Source organism: Pyrus communis, chromosome 8 (assembly GCF_963583255.1).
Source record: "Pyrus communis chromosome 8, drPyrComm1.1, whole genome shotgun sequence".
NCBI lineage: Eukaryota > Viridiplantae > Streptophyta > Magnoliopsida > Rosales > Rosaceae > Pyrus > Pyrus communis.
This window is the reverse complement of record NC_084810.1, coordinates 3,592,097-3,612,769: the sequence shown is the minus strand read 5'-3', so window position 1 is coordinate 3,612,769 and position 20,673 is coordinate 3,592,097. Positions and strand designations below refer to the sequence as shown.

Genomic DNA, 20,673 nt, shown 5'->3' with positions numbered 1-20,673 from the left:
AATTTGAAAAACCAAGAATTTGAAAAGTAACGGCTGGTTTAGAATGGTTGCTCCCCTACTAAGCTGGACTCTCTGCGTCTTCCCAAGTTTAGAGCTTTTAGAGCCTCTGCTTGTAGCCGAGGAAAGTAGAAAAGAAAAGCCAAACTTCGGTTTTGGATTTTTCAGAAAGAGAGTTGTTATTTGTACTCGTTCATTGGGGATAAACAAATGAGAGAGAAAATATAATAACTTTGTTTGAGTGCTAAATAATTAGTAGTATAACTTTAACCGAATTCGTTCATTGGGGATAAACAAACGAGAGAGCAAATGCAATGACTTCGTTTGAGTGCTAAATAATTAGTAGCATAACTTTAACCAAATTATGTATGCTACATGTAGAATTGCATACGAAAACTTAGATCATAGACAATGCGATCGGCGAAACATAATTTGAGAAACCTGTGAGGTGAAAATAAGTATAGATCTCATGGAGTGTCTACGCTTAATTTAATCTTTGAGGTTAAAGTTGTCAATTGCCATTTGGAAGAAACTTATAAATAAAGGCTTATATCAACTTTTGGATGAAAACATTTGAAACCTCATAGGGAATTAGTGTAATTTCTAAGCCCAGAACTTTTTTGAAAACACAAATATAATTCGCTATAATCCATATCGCCTTGTATACAAAAGAAATGCAAAAACGAGTTTAATGAAGTTGAACTAAACATGTATACAATCCAAAACAAACATCCACAAATCGATCAATCTGAAGATTATCAGAAATGCTGGTCTGATTTACAACTTTGAAAGCAAAACCCCAAACATTGGACTCACAAAATTATAACCATGTAGAAGCTACAAATTGCATCTCAGAGAAGTTCAACCTGACAAGTCCTAGAAGCCTTTTCAAGCATTAATTCTTTGTAAAAGCCATCAATCGATAAATAATCATCTTATCCAAAACGTTACCGTTCTTTGGCAAATACTTTACCACTTTCTGCTCATGTGGGTATCCCTTGAATCCCCTTGTAGTGACAGTCTTGATGCATATTAGACAGATAGGCACTGACTCAGGTGTGCTCCATCGGTGCTCTGAGTATAAGAAAACTAAGTCCTTTTCACGCTCCTCATAATCCTCAACACATTCCTCGTCCTGAAAAGTACAAATATGAGAATAGTAAAGAGCAACAAGTTGTTATGACTTAGCATGAGTCGAAATACATCTTACTTCATATTCGACGACAAGAGATTCCAAATTAGCTGATTGCTTGAGCAACTCTGTTAGCAAATTCCAGTGATAGTAATTGTAAAGAACCAGGTTCAAATCCCTCAAATTATCAAATGCAAGCAGATGATAACTCTTCTCGAAAACATAGGTTAAAGATCAAATATATACTAGTGTATTAAGTAAAAATTTAATAATACATAACATTCAGATTCAAATAAAAAATTGCTAAAACGTAATACAGGTTTCACTTTACAGACAGATACTACTTTTGGTACAAAGAAAGAATGATTAACGGGCTAAAAAGAACGGGAAAAGGTGGCATGCCAGGGATTTGTCTTTCCCTCGTATTTTAGGATCGTGGAAGCGTTTCTTTTGTACATAAAAGGGGATTATGATGGAAAAAGGAAAAAGGAACCGAGTATCTTATTACTCAGATACAGTTCTGTTTCTTTGTCATCTCCTTCCTACCCCAAAACTGAAATTACTATTTGATTTCTTTAACCTGTCCAACTATGAAGGGATTTGCTTTTCCCCTGTGCAAATCCTCTTCTCTGTGTCCTAAGTCATACACAGCGTAAAAGAATGAGTTGGGGCATATACTTACCTCCATAACATGAGCTGAAATAGACAGATATTTAACACCGGAAAATCCCTGCAGAAGCGCAGTTGCTTGGTCAGAAACGCCATCCTGGTATTCAGCCGCTTAATGGCTATGGAGATACACACTGCCTTTGACCAGGGATGTTACATTCTTGAATGAATAATTCGACAAATATTCCTGTCAAATGTCAAGGCTGTCAAGCTTTGGGGCATTTTAGAAATACTGTACTTAATATCTTTTTCAACAACAAACACATTAAGAAAGAAGGACATTTTTAACGTCTTCAGTTCAGGTGAAGAGACTTTAAATTTTGGAACCATATCAACTGCAACAGTCGCATTTATAGATAAATCTTCAAGTACAGGGTGCCTTCAGGACATTCAACTTTGACATCAAGGAACTTGAGTTTCGGGAAACAGCCTGATGCAGGAGGAATATAGGTAATACAATCTGACTAACCTTCAAAGCACCAGTGTTTTGCACCTGAAAACGCATTTAGGCAACTCCAAAGTCGGAAAACTTCATCATCAGTATAAATGCTTTAACATGAAGATCAAGTTCAACAACATTCTGCCTAATGGCGGTGCGGATCCAACCATCAATCTGAGAGAAATCCTCAACAAGGGAGCAACAATGGAGTCGGAAGTTTTAATATCTGATGTGTCACAAGAGGCAAGTACCCAATTGACAGAGTTCAAACAACAAACATGGTCAGAAAGATATTCATTCTTCCACATAACAGACATGCGTTTGAATTTCAAGTCCAAAGTGGGAACAAAAGCCCATATGTTATTCCATCTAGTAGACAGAATGCTGCCTCTCACAGCAAACTTTGTTGGAATGAAGGAAAGAACGTGACAAAGAATTGCATCTGTTACACCGCTAATCCTATCTTCACTCTTGCTTGATGCTCCGACATCTGCTAATCCACTAATCCTATCTTCAACTCTTGCATCAAAATGTTAAAAAATTAAATTAAATTAAATTAAAACTAGAAACTAGAAACTCTAAATTTATGCTCCATTCAATTAATTTATAAACTTCAGACTGTTCAAATATCTTGACATGTGAAATTCTTCTTTCTAGAGAAAAGCTTTTCGATGAAAACAAAACAGACCCAAAAAATTAATCTAGAAGTAGCTGCTAATCATCACAAATAAACAACGGAAACTTTCTATCAATCATAAATGAATATTTTCTGGGTTACCAAACAGACTGTATTTAAGTCCTATAATCATTTTGCAGAATCAAATTTAACTTGTTAACAGAATCTATCTAAAAGAAAACACTGGACTTACAGAATAAAAACGTCAAAGAAGCTAAAACTTTTCTACTCTCTTACAGAATAAAGACTGGACTTACAGAATTTAACTTGGCATTTCCTAGAATCCTTTTGCAGCATCAAATCTCTGAATACCTCATCGTGAATAGTAACCTTTTTCAAAATTTTACCACTCTGTAACAGGTACTTTGCAACTTTCCGCTCATTCGGATATCAAACAAGCAGGCACAGACTCCGGTGTACTCCATCACTGATCTGAGTATAAGACATCTTGTAAGTACTCATGCTCATCATAATCGGCAACACAATCTGACTCCTGAAAAGTGTGAATGAAATGAAAACGGTAAAGAGGTGCACGATGGTATGACTTACATGAGGGGAAATACAACTTACATCATCATGTTCAACGACAAGAAATTCCAGACGAGGTGATCTCTTGAGCAACTCTGTTAGCAAATCCCAGTAATAGCAGTCATTAATAATGAGCTTCAATTTGCTCAAATAGTCAAATGCAGGAAGACAATGAACCTTCATGAAGATAAAATATTGATCAAACATAAACACATGCATAAATTAAACATTTACTTATGCATAACATACTGTTTCCTTCTTTCCTTCCTATACAGTCCTCTCTACCCAACAGTGTAAAAGAAATAGGTTAAAGCGATTTACCTTCAAAAGATGCTCAAGAAGTGCAGTCACATGGTTAAAGAACTTGGGTTGTAGATTCTCCGCAATATGGAGCTCTCATCATTTCGAACACTCTAATTCCCCCACCTCCGGTCTATTTTCCAGAACAAAGGTACTGTGCAGGAATAAAAACTCAAATCAGGCTAGCAACCAAGATCAAGCATTCCATTCCAGAATCCACACAATAACCTTCAAATCAGGCTATAAACATTTGGGATTTTACGAGAATCTCAAAGGTTCTGCTACAGGAATACACCCTTTATTCTTCATCCTCCTATACTTATCCAGAGCAGACTCAACGTGGCCGGCCTTAAACAATGCCTCCAACAAAACATTCAAAGCATCAACAAGAATTGGCAAGATTCCGGCCGTCACAATCTCCTTCTACACAAACAAAACATCTCGAAAAGCTCTCTTTTCATTGACAATAGAAGCCAACACACCATTGATTCACAAGCAGGGAAGCCCATTTGAGCACTTGCCCAAATCATCATTGTTATCCAGAACCCGGATTAAGAAAGATATCAGGGACAAGCTTATTCCTCAAAAATCTGGATATTCTGCTCAAAGTCAGATGAATTTGTAAGCGTTCATGAAACAGACTTTACTATTTTCTCCGGTAGAAAGTAAATATTTGCAGATAGGTAAACGAAAATTGAAGAAAGAATGATCACTGACCTGAGGGGAAAGAGCGACATTAAGAAGATTGACAGCTTAGGATTTAGGAGAAGCCTGTGAAGCAGAGGTTGTGTCAAATTCGGATGTCTGTCCGGGTTCTGTCGTGAAGAAATGCAATTGCATAGTGGTTTCTTTCTCTGTCTCGCTTCATTCACTTGCTGGTTACCGTTGGATTAAATTGGATGTCGAGATTAGATTGAGACAACGAAGGGTCGTACGTAGAAACGGGTCGAAAAGAAAACCCAAATTTGAATGTCTGTCTGGGTTCTGTCGTGAAGAAATGCAATTGCAGAGAGGTTGGGTTTGGGTTGGGTTTAGGGTTCGTTTAGGGTTTAGGGTTTAGGTTTTAGGTTTTAGGGTTTAGGGTTTAGGGTTTAGGGTTTAGGTTTTAGGGTTTAGGGTTTAGGGTTTAGGGTTTTTTAGGGTTTAGGTTTTAGGGTTTAGGGTTTAGGGTTTAGGTTTTAGGTTTTCGGTTTCGGATTTCCGATTTTGGATTTCGGATTTCGGATTTTGGATTTCGGTTTCGGATTTTGGATTTCGGGTTTCTTCGGGCTTCGGATTTCGGATTTCGGGTTTAATGAATTCCGAGTTTATGGAACGCCGTCCCTCATCTCTGTGTTTCCCCATTTTCCGTCCCCCCGTTCCTCTCAGATCTGCAAATTCCGGTTACCATCCACCGCGAAATGTACAGCCCAACCCCGATTACCATGCATTTTCTGGAAACACACTTAATTCAATAAAAAAATATTCAGAAATAAACGAAAAGGGCAAGACCTTAAGCTTCTGTTCATCATTTTTATCATTTTCTCGGTAACCAAACACATGATATGGAATTTATAAGGATGAAGCAAAGTTCCTGAAACGCTGTAATTGCCTACTGGGAAACAGCGGGAAGAACTGAGAATTGCAAAGCTGTTTGGTTAGTGTCCCAACTTCTACTTATTGAGAAAGTTGATGCTTTCAACCATGGATATTGGATGCTTCGGCTCTGCCTGCGACCGTGAAGTTTGAAGCTTCCAGGCTTCCATACCTTTGGGCTTCAAAATGGAGTTGTTTCAAACCACAATTAAAAAGGGAACTAAACCATGTCATCATTGATCATTCATCACCATCGCTTTGATCAGAATCTGCAAAGTTCTCAACCATTCATCACCATCGCTTTGAGAACAGACTCTGCTGCTGTTGCAGACACCCAAGGGGTTCGTAGATTGCGTGCCATAACAGAAAGCACAGGAAACGTCCCTTGATGCGATTTCCACCAAGCTAGAACATTGAGGTTGTCATGTTATTGAGCAGCTCGGTTGGTCCGTAGTGCTTTATATCTTCTTGCCTCAAACATTCTCTCCAGCTAGCATGAACATTGAATCGTCTTTTCCTACAACGGAAGTACCACTGGGTTCTGTAACCTCTGCAAACTTGGGTTCATAAACCTTATAAAGGTTATACATAAAACAAGGGGTCAAGAGCTTTTGCATCAAATTTCAGTCGCACGCTTAAATATTCCAAACTGTCATTCACAATGTGTTTTATGATAGTCCATTGCTTTAGCTAAACAGAAACTAGTCAACATGAACTCGCAATACCTTCTGAATTCCAATTCCATTATGTCATAAATCGCTCTGAATCCCAAATGAGCTTTGTATTCGGAAAATGTAAAACTAACGCAGAACAAGTGATAGAGCCCCGTACAAGAAGTTCGAGAATAAACCTTTGAACTATATGAGATTGCCACTTCATAAAAACCATTCAAAAACTCCATGAACAAAAACTAAGCTCACAATTTGTTTCACATAAAAGATCACTATCATGCTTTCCGTTATAAAAATCAGTGATTGCAGCATCATTCACAGAGGATTGTAAGTTTGTAACATGAGCAAAGCATAGTTCCAATGAGTCTTCATATCAGGCTTAAACTTTCTACATTTCATTTTCATACCATGAGATTCTTACAAAGCAGGAGAGGAGGCAAGGAGGTAAAAAACAGCCCTCCTTGTTTTTTCTATATGAGCTTTCAACAATATCAAGCCTTGTTGCGCAATTAAACTAATCGTATGGCCTAAACATGTCAATGGTAGCATACTTTGTTGGATCTATCTTCGAAGTCCAGATTAGGAACAGAAGCCCATATGTTCTTCCATCTGTTGGACACAATGCTGCTCCTCACAGCATACTTTGTTGGAATTAAGGAAAGTATGTGACAAAGAACTGCATCTCGCAATCGACTAATCCTATCTTCACCTCCTGCCCGAGGCTTTGAATTCTCTTTTAGTCTTCGAGTCTCCGAATTCGAACCCACTTTTATATCTGTTTAGAATTTTGATAAAAAAAATTGTAAATATTGAAACCAAAAACTCTTAATTTACGCTTCCTTCCAATTACTTTTACAAACCTTAAACTGTTCATATATAATATTGACATATGAAATTCTACTTGTCTAGAGAAATTAAAACAAAAAACCCAGTAAATGGAACATTTTTTGCGCAAACCAATTCAATTCAATCTAGAAATTAGCAGCTGAAAAGAAAGATTAAGTAATCTTAACAAATTTGAGAAACATAATTTGAGAAACCTGTGAGATGAAAATAAGTATAGATCTCATGGAGTGTCTACGCTTAATTTAATCTTTGAGGTTAAAGTTGTCAATTGCCATTTGGAAGAAACTTATAAATAAAGACTTATATCAACTTTTGGATGAAAACATTTGAAACCTCATAGGGAATTAGTGTAATTTCTAAACCCAGAACTTTTTTGAAAACACAAATATAATTCGCTATAATCCATATCACCTTGTATACAAAAGAAATGCAAAAAATAGTTTAATGAAATTGAAGTAAACATGTATACAATCCAAAACAAACATCCACAAATCGATCAATCTGAAGATTATCAGAAATGCTGGTCTGATTTACAACTTTGAAAGCAAAACCCCAAACATTGGACTTACAAAATTATAACCATGTAGAAGCTACAAATTGCATCTCAGAGAAGTTCAACCTGACAAGTCCTAGGAGCCTTTTCAAGCATTAATTCTTCGTAAAACCCATAAAATCGATAAATAATCATCTTATCCAAAACTTTACCGTTCTTTGGCAAATACTGTACCACTTTCTTCTCATGTGGGTATCCCTTGAATTCCCTTGTAGTGACAGTCTTGAGGTGTGATATTAGACAGATAGGCACTGACTTGGGTGTGCTCTATCGATGCTCTGAGTATAAGAAAACTAAGTCCTCTTCACGCTCCTCATAATCCTCAACACATTCCTCGTCCTGAAAAGTACAAATATGAGAATAGTAAAGAGCAACAAGCTGTTATGACTTAGCATGAGTGGAAATACATCTTACTTCATATTTGACGACAAGAGATTCCAAATTAGGTGATTGCTTGAGCAACTCTGTTAGCAAATTCCAGTACTAGCAATTGTAAAGAACCAGGTTCAAATCCCTTAAATTATCAAATGCAAGCAGACGATAACTCTTCTCGAAAACATAGGTTAAAGATTAAATATATACTAGTGTATTAAGTAAAAATTTAATAATACATAACATTCAGATTCAAATAAAAAATTGCCAAAACGTAATACAGGTTTCACTTTACAGACAGATACTACTTTTGGTACAAAGAAAGAATGATTAACAGGCTAAAAAGAACGGGAAAAGGTGGCATGCCAGGGATTTGTCTTTCCCTCGTATTTTAGGATCGTGGAAGCGTTTCTTTTGTACATAAAAGGGGATTATGATGGAAAAAGGAAAAAGGAACCGAGTATCTTATTACTCAGATACAGTTCTGTTTCTTTGTCATCTCCTTCCTACCCCAAAACTGAATTACTATTTGATTTCTTTAACCTGTCCAACTATGAAGGGATTTGCTTTTCCCCTGTGCAAATCCCCTTCTCTGTGTCCTAAGTCGTACACAGCGTAAAAGAAATGAGTTGGGGCATATACTTACCTCCATAACATGAGCTGAAATAGACAGATATTTAACACTGGAAAATCCCTGCAGAAGCGCAGTTGCTTGGTCAGAAACGCCATCCTGGTATTCAGCCGCTTAATGGCTATGGAGATACACACTGCCTTTGACCAGGGATGTTACATTCTTGAATGAATAATTCGACAAATATTCCTGTCAAATGTCAAGGCTGTCAAGCTTTGGGGCATTTTAGAAATACTGTACTTAATATCTTTTTCAACAACAAACACATTAAGAAAGAAGGACATTCTTAACGTCTTCAGTTCAGGTGAAGAGACTTTAAATTTTGGAACCATATAAACTGCAATAGTCGCATTTATAGATAAATCTTCAAGTACAGGGCAGCATGAATAAAGGTTTTCCATTGAGTTGCCTTCAGGACATTCAACTTTGACATCAAGGAACTTGAGTTTCGGGAAACAGCCTGATGCAGGAGGAATATAGGTAATACAATCTGACTAACCTTCAAAGCACCAGTGTTTTGCACCTGAAAACGCATTTAGGCAACTCCAAAGTCGGAAAACTTCATCATCAGTATAAATGCTTTAACATGAAGATCAAGTTCAACAACATTCTGCCTAATGGCGGTGCGGATCCAACCATCAATCTGAGAGAAATCCTCAACAAGGGAGCAACAATGGAGTCGGAAGTTTTAATATCTGATGTGTCACAAGAGGCAAGTACCCAATTGACAGAGTTCAAACAACAAACATGGTCAGAAAGATATTCATTCTTCCACATAACAGACATGCGTTTGAATTTCAAGTCCAAAGTGAGAACAAAAGCCCAAACGTTATTCCATCTAGTAGACAGAATGCTGCCTCTCACAGCAAACTTTGTTGGAATGAAGGAAAGAATGTGACAAAGAATTGCATCTGTTAATCCGCTAATCCTATCTTCACTCTTGCTTGATGCTCCGACATCTGCTAATCCACTAATCCTATCTTCAACTCTTGCATCAAAATGTTAAAAAATTAAATTAATTTAAATTAAAACTAGAAACTAGAAACTCTAAATTTATGCTCCATTCAATTAATTTATAAACTTCAGACTGTTCAAATATCTTGATATGTGAAATTCTTCTTTCTAGAGAAAAGCTTTTCGATGAAAACAAAACAGACCCAAAAAATTAATCTAGAAGTAGCTGCTAATCATCACAAATAAACAACGGAAACTTTCTATCAATCATAAATGAATATTTTCTGGGTTACCAAACAGACTGTATTTAAGTCCTATAATCATTTTGCAGAATCAAATTTAACTTGTTAACAGAATCCATCTAAAAGAAAACACTGGACTTACAGAATAAAAACGTCAAAGAAGCTAAAACTTTTCTACTCTCTTACAGAATAAAGACTGCACTTACAGAATTTAACTTGGCATTTCCTAGAATCCTTTTGCAGCATCAAATCTCTGAATACCTCATCGTGAATGTAACCTTTTTCAAAATTTTACCACTCTGTAACAGGTACTTTGCAACTTTCCGCTCATTCGGATATCAAACAAGCAGGCACAGACTCCGGTGTACTCCATCACTGATCAGAGTATAAGACATCTTGTAAGTACTCATGCTCATCATAATCGGCAACACAATCTGACTCCTGAAAAGTGTGAATGAAATGAAAACAGTAAAGAGGTGCACGATGGTATGACTTACATGAGGGGAAATACAACTTACATCATCATGTTCAACGACAAGAAATTCCAGACGAGGTGATCTCTTGAGCAACTCTGTTAGCAAATCCCAGTAATAGCAGTCATTAATAATGAGCTTCAATTTGCTCAAATAGTCAAATGCAGGAAGACAATGAACCTTCATGAAGATAAAATATTGATCAAACATAAACACATGCATAAATTAAACATTTACTTATGCATAACATACTGTTTCCTTCTTTCCTTCCTATACAGTCCTCTCTACCCAACAGTGTAAAAGAAATAGGTTAAAGCGATTTACCTTCAAAAGATGCTCAAGAAGTGCAGTCACATGGTTAAAGAACTTGGGTTGTAGATTCTCCGCAATATGGAGCTCTCATCATTTCGAACACTCTACTTCCCCCACCTCCGGTCTATTTTCCAGAACAAAGGTACTGTGCAGGAATAAAAACTCAAATCAGGCTAGCAACCAAGATCAAGCATTCCATTCCAGAATCCACACAATAACCTTCAAATCAGGCTATAAACATTTGGGATTTTACGAGAATCTCAAAGGTTCTGCTACAGGAATACACCCTTTATTCTTCATCCTCCTATACTTATCCAGAGCAGACTCAACGTGGCCGGCCTTAAACAATGCCTCCAACAAAACATTCAAAGCATCAACAAGAATTGGCAAGATTCCGGCCGTCACAATCTCCTTCTACACAAACAAAACATCTCGAAAAGCTCTCTTTTCATTGACAATAGAAGCCAACACACCATTGATTCACAAGCAGGGAAGCCCATTTGAGCACTTGCTCAAATCATCATTGTTATCCAGAACCCGGATTAAGTAAGATATCAGGGACAAGCTTATTCCTCAAAAATCTGGATATTCTGCTCAAAGTCAGATGAATTTGTAAGCGTTCATGAAACAGACTTTACTATTTTCTCCGGTAGAAAGTAAATATTTGCAGATAGGTAAACGAAAATTGAAGAAAGAATGATCACTGACCTGAGGGGAAAGAGCGACATTAAGAAGATTGACAGCTTAGGATTTAGGAGAAGCCTGTGAAGCAGAGGTTGTGTCAAATTCGGATGTCTGTCCGGGTTCTGTCGTGAAGAAATGCAATTGCATAGTGGTTTCTTTCTCTGTCTCGCTTCATTCACTTGCTGGTTACCGTTGGATTAAATTGGATGTCGAGATTAGATTGAGACAACGAAGGGTCGTACGTAGAAACGGGTCGAAAAGAAAACCCAAATTTGAATGTCTGTCTGGGTTCTGTCGTGAAGAAATGCAATTGCAGAGAGGTTGGGTTTGGGGTTGGGTTTAGGGTTCGTTTAGGGTTTAGGGTTTAGGTTTTAGGTTTTAGGGTTTAGGGTTTAGGGTTTAGGGTTTAGGTTTTAGGGTTTAGGGTTTAGGGTTTTTTAGGGTTTAGGTTTTAGGGTTTAGGGTTTAGGGTTTAGGGTTTAGGGTTTAGGGTTTTAGGGTTTAGGGTTTAGGGTTTAGGTTTTAGGTTTTCGGTTTCGGATTTCGGATTTTGGATTTCGGTTTCGGATTTTGGATTTCGGGTTTCTTCGGGCTTCGGATTTCGGATTTCGGGTTTAATGAATTCCGAGTTTATGGAACGCCGTCCCTCATCTCTGTGTTTCCCCATTTTCCGTCCCCCCGTTCCTCTCAGATCTGCAAATTCCGGTTACCATCCACCGCGAAATGTACAGCCCAACCCCGATTACCATGCATTTTCTGGAAACACACTTAATTCAATAAAAAAATATTCAGAAATAAACGAAAAGGGCAAGACCTTAAGCTTCTGTTCATCATTTTTATCATTTTCTCGGTAACCAAACACATGATATGGAATTTATAAGGATGAAGCAAAGTTCCTGAAACGCTGTAATTGCTTACTGGGAAACAGCGGGAAGAACTGAGAAACTTTGGACTTGCAAAGCTGTTTGGTTAGTGTCCCAACTTCTACTTATTGAGAAAGTTGATGCTTTCAACCATGGATATTGGATGCTTCTGCTCTGCCTGCGACCGTGAAGTTTGAAGCTTCCAGGCTTCCATACCTTTGGGCTTCAAAATGGAGTTGTTTCAAACCACAATTAAAAAGGGAACTAAACCATGTCATCATTGATCATTCATCACCATCGCTTTGATCAGAATCTGCAAAGTTCTCAACCATGTCATCCTTCCCTGCACTACTGAGAACAGACTCTGCTGCTGTTGCAGACACCCAAGGGGTTCGTAGATTGCGTGCCATAACAGAAAGCACAGGAAACGTCCCTTGATGCGATTTCCACCAAGCTAGAACATTGAGGTTGTCATATTATTGAGCAGCTCGGTTGGTCCGTAGTGCTTTATATCTTCTTGCCTCAAACATTCTCTCCAGCTAGCATGAACATTGAATCGTCTTTTCCTACAACGGAAGTACCACTGGGTTCTGTAACCTCTGCAAACTTGGGTTCATAAACCTTATAAAGGTTATACATAAAACAAGGGGTCAAGAGCTTTTGCATCAAATTTCAGTCGCACGCTTAAATATTCCAAACTGTCATTCACAATGTGTTTTATGATAGTCCATTGCTTTAGCTAAACAGAAACTAGTCAACATGAACTCGCAATACCTTCTGAATTCCAATTCCATTATGTCATAAATCGCTCTGAATCCCAAATGAGCTTTGTATTCGGAAAATGTAAAACTAACGCAGAACAAGTGATAGAGCCCCGTACAAGAAGTTCGAGAATAAACCTTTGAACTATATGAGATTGCCACTTCATAAAAACCATTCAAAAACTCCATGAACAAAAACTAAGCTCACAATTTGTTTCACATAAAAGATCACTATCATGCTTTCCGTTATAAAAATCAGTGATTGCAGAATAATTCACAGAGGATTGTAAGTTTGTAACATGAGCAAAGCATAGTTCCAATGAGTTTTCATATCAGGCTTAAAGTTTCTACATTTCATTTTCATACCATGAGATTCTTACAAAGCAGGAGAGGAGACAAGGAGGTAAAAAACAGTCCTTGTTTTTTCTATATGAGCTTTCAACAATATCAAGCCTTGTTGCGCAATTAAATTAATTGTATGGCGTAGCATCATTACATGTAACATTATCAAAAGTAACACTCAAGATTTAGTATCAACCATATACTCCCTAAATACATCCATCACACTTTCAAATATCACCTTATCATTACAGGGATATTCGCGCATACAAACAGCAATAAATCTTTTTGCAATTTCCAATCATAATCAATAAAATGTCCAATCATACAAACAAAACCAATTTGATCATAGCTACTAATCCAAAAATTACAAGTAAAAGAGAACATACTGGTGAAACGACAAAGTTCAGGTACCAACAAGTTCTTTTCATTGAAGAGTTTCAAACAATCATCTCTGATGAGGTTTAGCGGAATACTAGAGTACTTAGGACGGACATATGATTTAACAAACCGCTTGAATATAACGTATTCAGAAGAAGTGAAAAGTTGGGAAGTTGAAGCAACGTATTTGGCCAGACCTTGTTTCATGTTGGATTGAGAGTACATAAAAGCTGGTATATAATTGCTTCAATTTTGACTACTTCGACCAATACTGTCACTGTCAGCAGCTTCATTGATTTCAACATCCTCCTACTGTCACTGTCAGCACCTTCATTAGAAGCATTTATACAGAGGTTTTGGTGGTTGACTGTAGAGCTATTGGGAAAGGAAAATTTTTTGAAAAGCAACGGCTAGTTCAAAATGTATGCAATCGAAAACAATCATCTCCAAATTGATCCATTAAGACTAAGAGAATAAATTGCAAATTGATGTGTCAACTAAAAACCAGTACGCTAAGCACATAGCTTCATATATGTTTATGCCATAATCAGTTAAACAATAGGAAAGAACTGTATTCAACTCGAAACAAACATCTGCAAATTTATCCATCTCAAGATTAACAAAGGTGTTGGTCTCATCAAGAACTCAGGCAACAGAAGCCATCCAAAACACAACATTGGACTTTACAGAATAAAAACCTCGTAAAAGCTTAGGGCCTGAGAGAAAGAACCGAAAGAATGAAGAGAGCGGATTGGAGGAAAGACGAAAAAGGTCAAAAAAAAAAAAAAAAAAAAAGAGGAAAAAGAAAGAAGAAGAGAGAGAGATATAGATTTGGAGTGAGAGGGGAGGATGGAGAGAAAAGAAATGAGTGAGTTTAAGTTTAAAAACAATAAAAACTCTAAAAACTCACTTTTTATGTTTTTAGAAAATAGACTATATTTTTTAGTTCAGTTTTTGAAAATAGTTCTACCAAACAAGTTTTTAAGGCCTAAAACTTGAAAATTGTTTTTGAATTTAAAAAGTTAGATTCAAGTAGAGTACCAAACAGGCCCTTAGCATTTTAGACAAGTTCAATTGGTCGTTAAGTAGAGCTATTGGGGAGGAAATTTTTTTGAAAAGCAACGGCTAGTTTAAAATGAATGCAATCCAAAACAAATATCTGCAAATTGATCCATTAAGACTAACAGAATCCATTGGAAATTAACGTGTCAACAGGCTAACCATGGTATGAGTACGCTAAGCACATATCTTCAAATATGTTCATGCCACCATTAGTTAAAGAATTGGAAGGAAACATATTCAAGTCGAAACAAACATCTGCAAATTGATCAATCTCAAGATTAACAAAGGTGCTGGTCTCATCAAGAACTCAGGTAAGAGAATCCATCCAAAACACAACACTGGACTTAAAAAATAAAAAAATTGTAAGAATTAAGACTTACATTTTAGACCAATTCAACTTGGCAAGTCATAGAACCCCTTTTCTGTGTTAACTCTTTGTATAACCCTTGTGAATAGTCATCTTATTCAAAACTTTACCATTCTCTAACAGATACTTTGCCACTTTCTTCTCATGCGGGTATCCCTTGAATCCCCTTATAGTGATAGTCTTGAGGTGTGATATCAAACAAATAGGCACAGACTCTGGTGTACTCCATCGATGCTCTGAGTATAAGACATGTTTTAAGTACTCATGCCCATCATAATCGTCAACGCATTCCTTATCCTGAAAAAAATGTGAATGACTTGGCAAGAGCGAAAATACTGAAATACATCTTACTTCTTCATATTCTACAACAAGATATTCCAAAATAGGTGATCTCTTGAGCAACTCTGTTAGCGAATCCCAGTGATAGCAATCGTGAAGAACCAGCTTCAGTTCTCTTAAATTATCAAATGCCGGTAGACAATGACCCTTCATGAAAGATAATATATCGATAAAACAAAAACTCATGCATAAATTAAATATTTACTTATGCAGAACATACTGTTTCCTTCTTCCTTCCTATACCAAACACCAAAACAACAACAAACAAGCCTTATCGCTGTAAGTGGGCTCAACTGTATGAATCCTCTCTACCAAACATAGTATAAAAGAAATAGGTTAAAGAATATTTACCTTCAAAAAATGATGAGCTGATAGAGAAAGACACTGAACATTAGAAATTCCTGTCAGGCTCGTAATTGCAAGGTTATCGAAATTGGGTTGTAGATTCTCCGCACTATGGAAAAAGAGAGTAAAACTGGCTTTAACAAGGGATTTGACGTTCACAAATGTATAACTCGACGAAATATCCTGCCTGATATCAAGGTTTTCAAGCTTCGGACAATTAATAAAAATACTGTGGTTCTGATCATGATCTCCAACATATACAGGTAAGTTCAACCTTAATGTGTTTAATTCAGGCGCAGAGATCTTGTAATTCAAAACCTCATATTCACCAAGAAGTCCCATTATAGTTAAATCTTCCAAGTACAGGGCAGCAAGAAAAAATCTTTTCCACCTAGTCACTATCGGGATATTTAGCTCCGACATAGAGGGTCTTGAGATTTAGAACGCACCCTGATGTAGGAGGACTGTAGCTAATACAATTTGAATACACCTTCAAAGCCACGAGTGTTTTACAACTAAAAATGCATTGAGGAAACTCAAATATAAAATCATCACTAGAATCCGTTTCAACTAGAAGGTCAAGTTCAACGACATTATGCTTGACGGCAGTTCGAATCCAACCATCAATGCAAGAGAAATCGTCACTAGAGCAGACCCAATGAAGACGAAACTTTTTAATGTCCATTGATGAATCACGAAGGGAAAGCAGACGATCAACAAAGGTCGAAAATCCAACACTGTCACACTTATATTTCTTTTCCGTGATACAACGGTTTGATCTATCTTCGAAGTCCAGATTAGGAACAGAAGCCCATATGTTCTTCCATCTGTTGGACACAATGCTGCTCCTCACAGCATACTTTGTTGGAATTAAGGAAAGTATGTGACAAAGAACTGCATCTCGCAATCGACTAATCCTATCTTCACCTCCTGCCCGAGGCTTTGAATTCTCTTTTAGTCTTCGAGTCTCCGAATTCAAACCCACTTTTATATCTGTTTAGAATTTTGATAAAAAAATTGTAAATATTGAAACCAAAAACTCTTAATTTACGCTTCCTTCCAATTACTTTAACAAACCTTAAACTGTTCATATATAATATTGACATATGAAATTCTACTTGTCTAGAGAAATTAAAACAAAAAACCCAGTAAATGGAACATTTTTTGCGCAAACCAATTCAATTCAATCTAGAAATTAGCAGCTGAAAAGAAAGATTAAGTAATCTTAACAAATTTGAGAAACATAATTTGAGAAACCTGTGAGATGAAAATAAGTATAGATCTCATGGAGTGTCTACGCTTAATTTAATCTTTGAGGTTAAAGTTGTCAATTGCCATTTGGAAGAAACTTATAAATAAAGACTTATATCAACTTTTGGATGAAAACATTTGAAACCTCATAGGGAATTAGTGTAATTTCTAAACCCAGAACTTTTTTGAAAACACAAATATAATTCGCTATAATCCATATCGCCTTGTATACAAAAGAAATGCAAAAAATAGTTTAATGAAGTTGAAGTAAACATGTATACAATCCAAAACAAACATCCACAAATCGATCAATCTGAAGATTATCAGAAATGCTGGTCTGATTTACAATTTTGAAAGCAAAACCCCAAACATTGGACTTACAAAATTATAACCATGTAGAAGCTACAAATTGCATCTCAGAGAAGTTCAACCTGACAAGTCCTAGGAGCCTTTTCAAGCATTAATTCTTCGTAAAACCCATCAATCGATAAATAATCATCTTATCCAAAACGTTACCGTTCTTTGGCAAATACTGTACCACTTTCTTCTCATGTGGGTATCCCTTGAATTCCCTTGTAGTGACAGTCTTGAGGTGTGATATTAGACAGATAGGCACTGACTTGGGTGTGCTCTATCGATGCTCTGAGTATAAGAAAACTAAGTCCTCTTCACGCTCCTCATAATCCTCAACACATTCCTCGTCCTGAAAAGTACAAATATGAGAATAGTAAAGAGCAACAAGCTGTTATGACTTAGCATGAGTGGAAATACATCTCACTTCATATTTTACGACAAGAGATTCCAAATTAGGTGATTGCTTGAGCAACTCTGTTAGCAAATTCCAGTGATAGCAATTGTAAAGAACCAGGTTCAAATCCCTCAAATTATCAAATGCAAGCAGAGGATAACTCTTCTCGAAAACATAGGTTAAAGATCAAATATATACCAGTGTATTAAGTAAAAATTTAATAATACATAACATTCAGATTCAAATAAAAAAATTGCCAAAACGTAATACAGGTTTCACTTTACAGACAGATACTACTTTTGGTACAAAGAAAGAATGATTAACAGGCTAAAAAGAACGGGAAAAGGTGGCATGCCAGGGATTTGTCTTTCCCTCGTATTTTAGGATCGTGGAAGCATTTCTTTTGTACATAAAAGGGGATTATGATGGAAAAAGGAAAAAGGAACCGAGTATCTTATTACTCAGATACAGTTCTGTTTCTTTGTCATCTCCTTCCTACCCCAAAACTGAATTACTATTTGATTTCTTTAACCTGTCCAACTATGAAGGGATTTGCTTTTCCCCTGTGCAAATCCCCTTCTCTGTGTCCTAAGTCATACACAGCGTAAAAGAAATGAGTTGGGGCATATACTTACCTCCATAACATGAGCTGAAATAGACAGATATTTAACACTGGAAAATCCCTGCAGAAGCACAGTTGCTTGGTCAGAAACGCCATCCTGGTATTCAGCCGCTTAATGGCTATGGAGATACACACTGCCTTTGACCAGGGATGTTACATTCTTGAATGAATAATTCGACAAATATTCCTGTCAAATGTCAAGGCTGTCAAGCTTTGGGGCATTTTAGAAATACTGTACTTAATATCTTTTTCAACAACAAACACATTAAGAAAGAAGGACATTCTTTGTTAAACCTAAGTATATGCTGAAAAGGATCTCTGCGAACTGGAAGGATTGTCTTATTAAACCACAAACAAGAAACTGGCTATAAATAAGCCTTACAAACAACTGGAACGGAAAAACTGCAGCCCACGTTAAACATAATCCTAAACGTGGTAAATGACTAAGTCTCTAAGTAAACAACTACAACTGATTCCTAAAAACTAGGATTTATTGAACCATGCAGTTAACCTGCTTACAAAAGATAACCCTATGTTTACGTAGTGGATAAAACCACTACGTCCACAAACCTTAATATTCTATCATCCTCCCTTAAACTAATTGCAATGCAATCAGTTTACACCTGGTTCCAAACGCATCCCCATAAGCCCACGCATCTTCAGAAAGGCATCAGTCTTTAAAGGCTTAGTGAATATATCTGCTATTTGCTCCTGAGTGATGCAATGGACCAGCTGCACAGTTTCATCTTTAGTCAATTCACGAAGAAAATGGAAGCGCACATCTATGTGTTTGCTTCGACCGTGCATGACAGGATTCCTAGAGAGCTTTATTGCTGAGCTATTGTCACAATAAATTGTTGTAGGACCTCGCTGGACTTGACATAGTTCTTGCATTATCCTTCTCAACCAGATTGCTTGACACGCACATGAAGCTGCTGCTATAAACTCAGCTTCAGTTGTTGATAATGTAACTATAGGTTGCTTCTTCGAAGCCCAACACACAGCTCCTGCACTCAACATAAACAGATACCCCGATGTGCTCTTTCTGTCATCTAAGTCGCCTGCATAATCACTATCTGTAAAACCTCTGAGCTCAGCATGTCCTCCCTTGCTGTATTGAATCCCGAGACCAATCGTGCCTTTCAAATACCTCAGAACCCTTTTTGCTGCTGCCAAATGCATTTCTGTTGGACACTCCATAAATCTGCTAAGTAAACTTACCACAAACATAGTGTCAGGCCGAGTGGCTGTAAGATACATGAGACTCCCCACGATTTGTTTGTAGACAGTGCTGTTGACCTTTTCACCCGTGTCATCCTTTGTCAACTTGGTACCTGGAACAATAGGATTCTGTACTGAGTTGCAATTCTCCATATTGAACCTTTTCAACACATCCTGTGCATACTTCTTTTGACATATAAATAATCCTTCTTCCTGCTGCAAAACTTCGATTCCAAGAAAGTATCTCATCTTGCCAAGATCAGTCATTTCAAACTCATTCATCATTGACTGCTTAAACTCAGTGAACATGTATTCATCATTGCCAGTATAAATGAGATCGTCAACATATAGACAAACAACAAGAATTTTACCTCCATCGCCAGTTTTGATAAACAAGGTGTGCTCATATGGACATTTCACAAACCCTTCCTTCAAAAAATAAACTTCTATACGACTATACCAAGCACGAGGGGCTTGTTTAAGTCCATATAAAGCTTTTCTTAGTTTGTAAACTTTATGCTCTTTATCCTTCAGTACATACCCAGGTGGTTGTTCTACAAATACTTCTTCATTAACCTCCCCATGTAGAAAAGCACTTTTCACGTCCAATTGATGAATTGTCCAGTCCTTTTGCGCAGCAAGTGCAATCACAATTCGAACAGTTTCTAACCTGGCCACAGGAGCGAATACTTCAGCATAGTCGATCCCATATTCCTGAGCATACCCCTTAGCCACCAGCCGAGCTTTGTACTTATCCACCTCTCCATTCTCATTAAGCTTCGTTTTGTAAACCCATTTGACTCCAATCTTCTTTCCCCCTTTAGGTAAATCCGTTAATTCCCAGGTGTTATTCCTTTCAATGGCTGCAATTTCTACATCCATAGCTTTCCTCCATTTAGAACTTGTCACAGCTTCATTGTAGTGAAGCGGATCACTGTCAGCTAAAAATGCCAGATGCACCATGTCCTCTTCTTCAGATAATCCTTCTCCTGTTACGTAATCTCTCATCCATATTGGCGGAGCCCTAGTTCTGCCTTCCTCTGGACTGGATGCATTTACTTCCGAGACTTGATCCGAGTCACTGTTGCTGCCTGTGTTATTGTCATTCTCACCAGAAACATTGCCATCTTCTCCCTGATTATCAACATCATTATCTTCAGTTGGTTCATCTTCATCGTCATCCCACTCCAACACTGCTAAGACAGCTTCAGGATAATGTTCCTCCCAATCCCAGCTATTGTTCTCATCAAAACGAACATCACGACTAATTATGATTTTCTGCGAGACTGGATCAAAAAGTCGATAAGCCTTCGTCCCTTC

At 37.2% G+C, this 20,673-nt stretch overlaps 2 long non-coding RNA genes across 5 annotated transcripts; both read right to left on the bottom strand.

Annotated features, from left to right (window-relative positions):
- Window positions 1–740: 740 nt before the first annotated feature.
- LOC137743739 (uncharacterized) lies at window positions 741–3,998 on the bottom strand. Of its 3 annotated transcripts, none has more exons than XR_011069522.1 (4): window positions 3,763–3,998; window positions 3,484–3,618; window positions 2,268–3,406; window positions 741–1,985 (listed from the first exon to the last, which is right to left on the bottom strand). It is a non-coding gene; the product is annotated as an uncharacterized lncRNA (long non-coding RNA). The 3 variants fall into 3 exon arrangements; XR_011069521.1 differs by having other exon boundaries at window positions 3,484–3,536; XR_011069520.1 differs by having other exon boundaries at window positions 2,268–3,536.
- Window positions 3,999–7,598: 3,600 nt separating this feature from the next.
- Window positions 7,599–9,942, bottom strand: LOC137743740 (uncharacterized). Of its 2 annotated transcripts, XR_011069524.1 has the most exons (4): window positions 9,792–9,942; window positions 8,889–9,377; window positions 8,405–8,578; window positions 7,599–7,850 (listed from the first exon to the last, which is right to left on the bottom strand). It is a non-coding gene; the product is annotated as an uncharacterized lncRNA (long non-coding RNA). The 2 variants fall into 2 exon arrangements; XR_011069523.1 differs by having other exon boundaries at window positions 7,599–8,578.
- Between the last annotated feature and the right edge of the window lie 10,731 nt (window positions 9,943–20,673).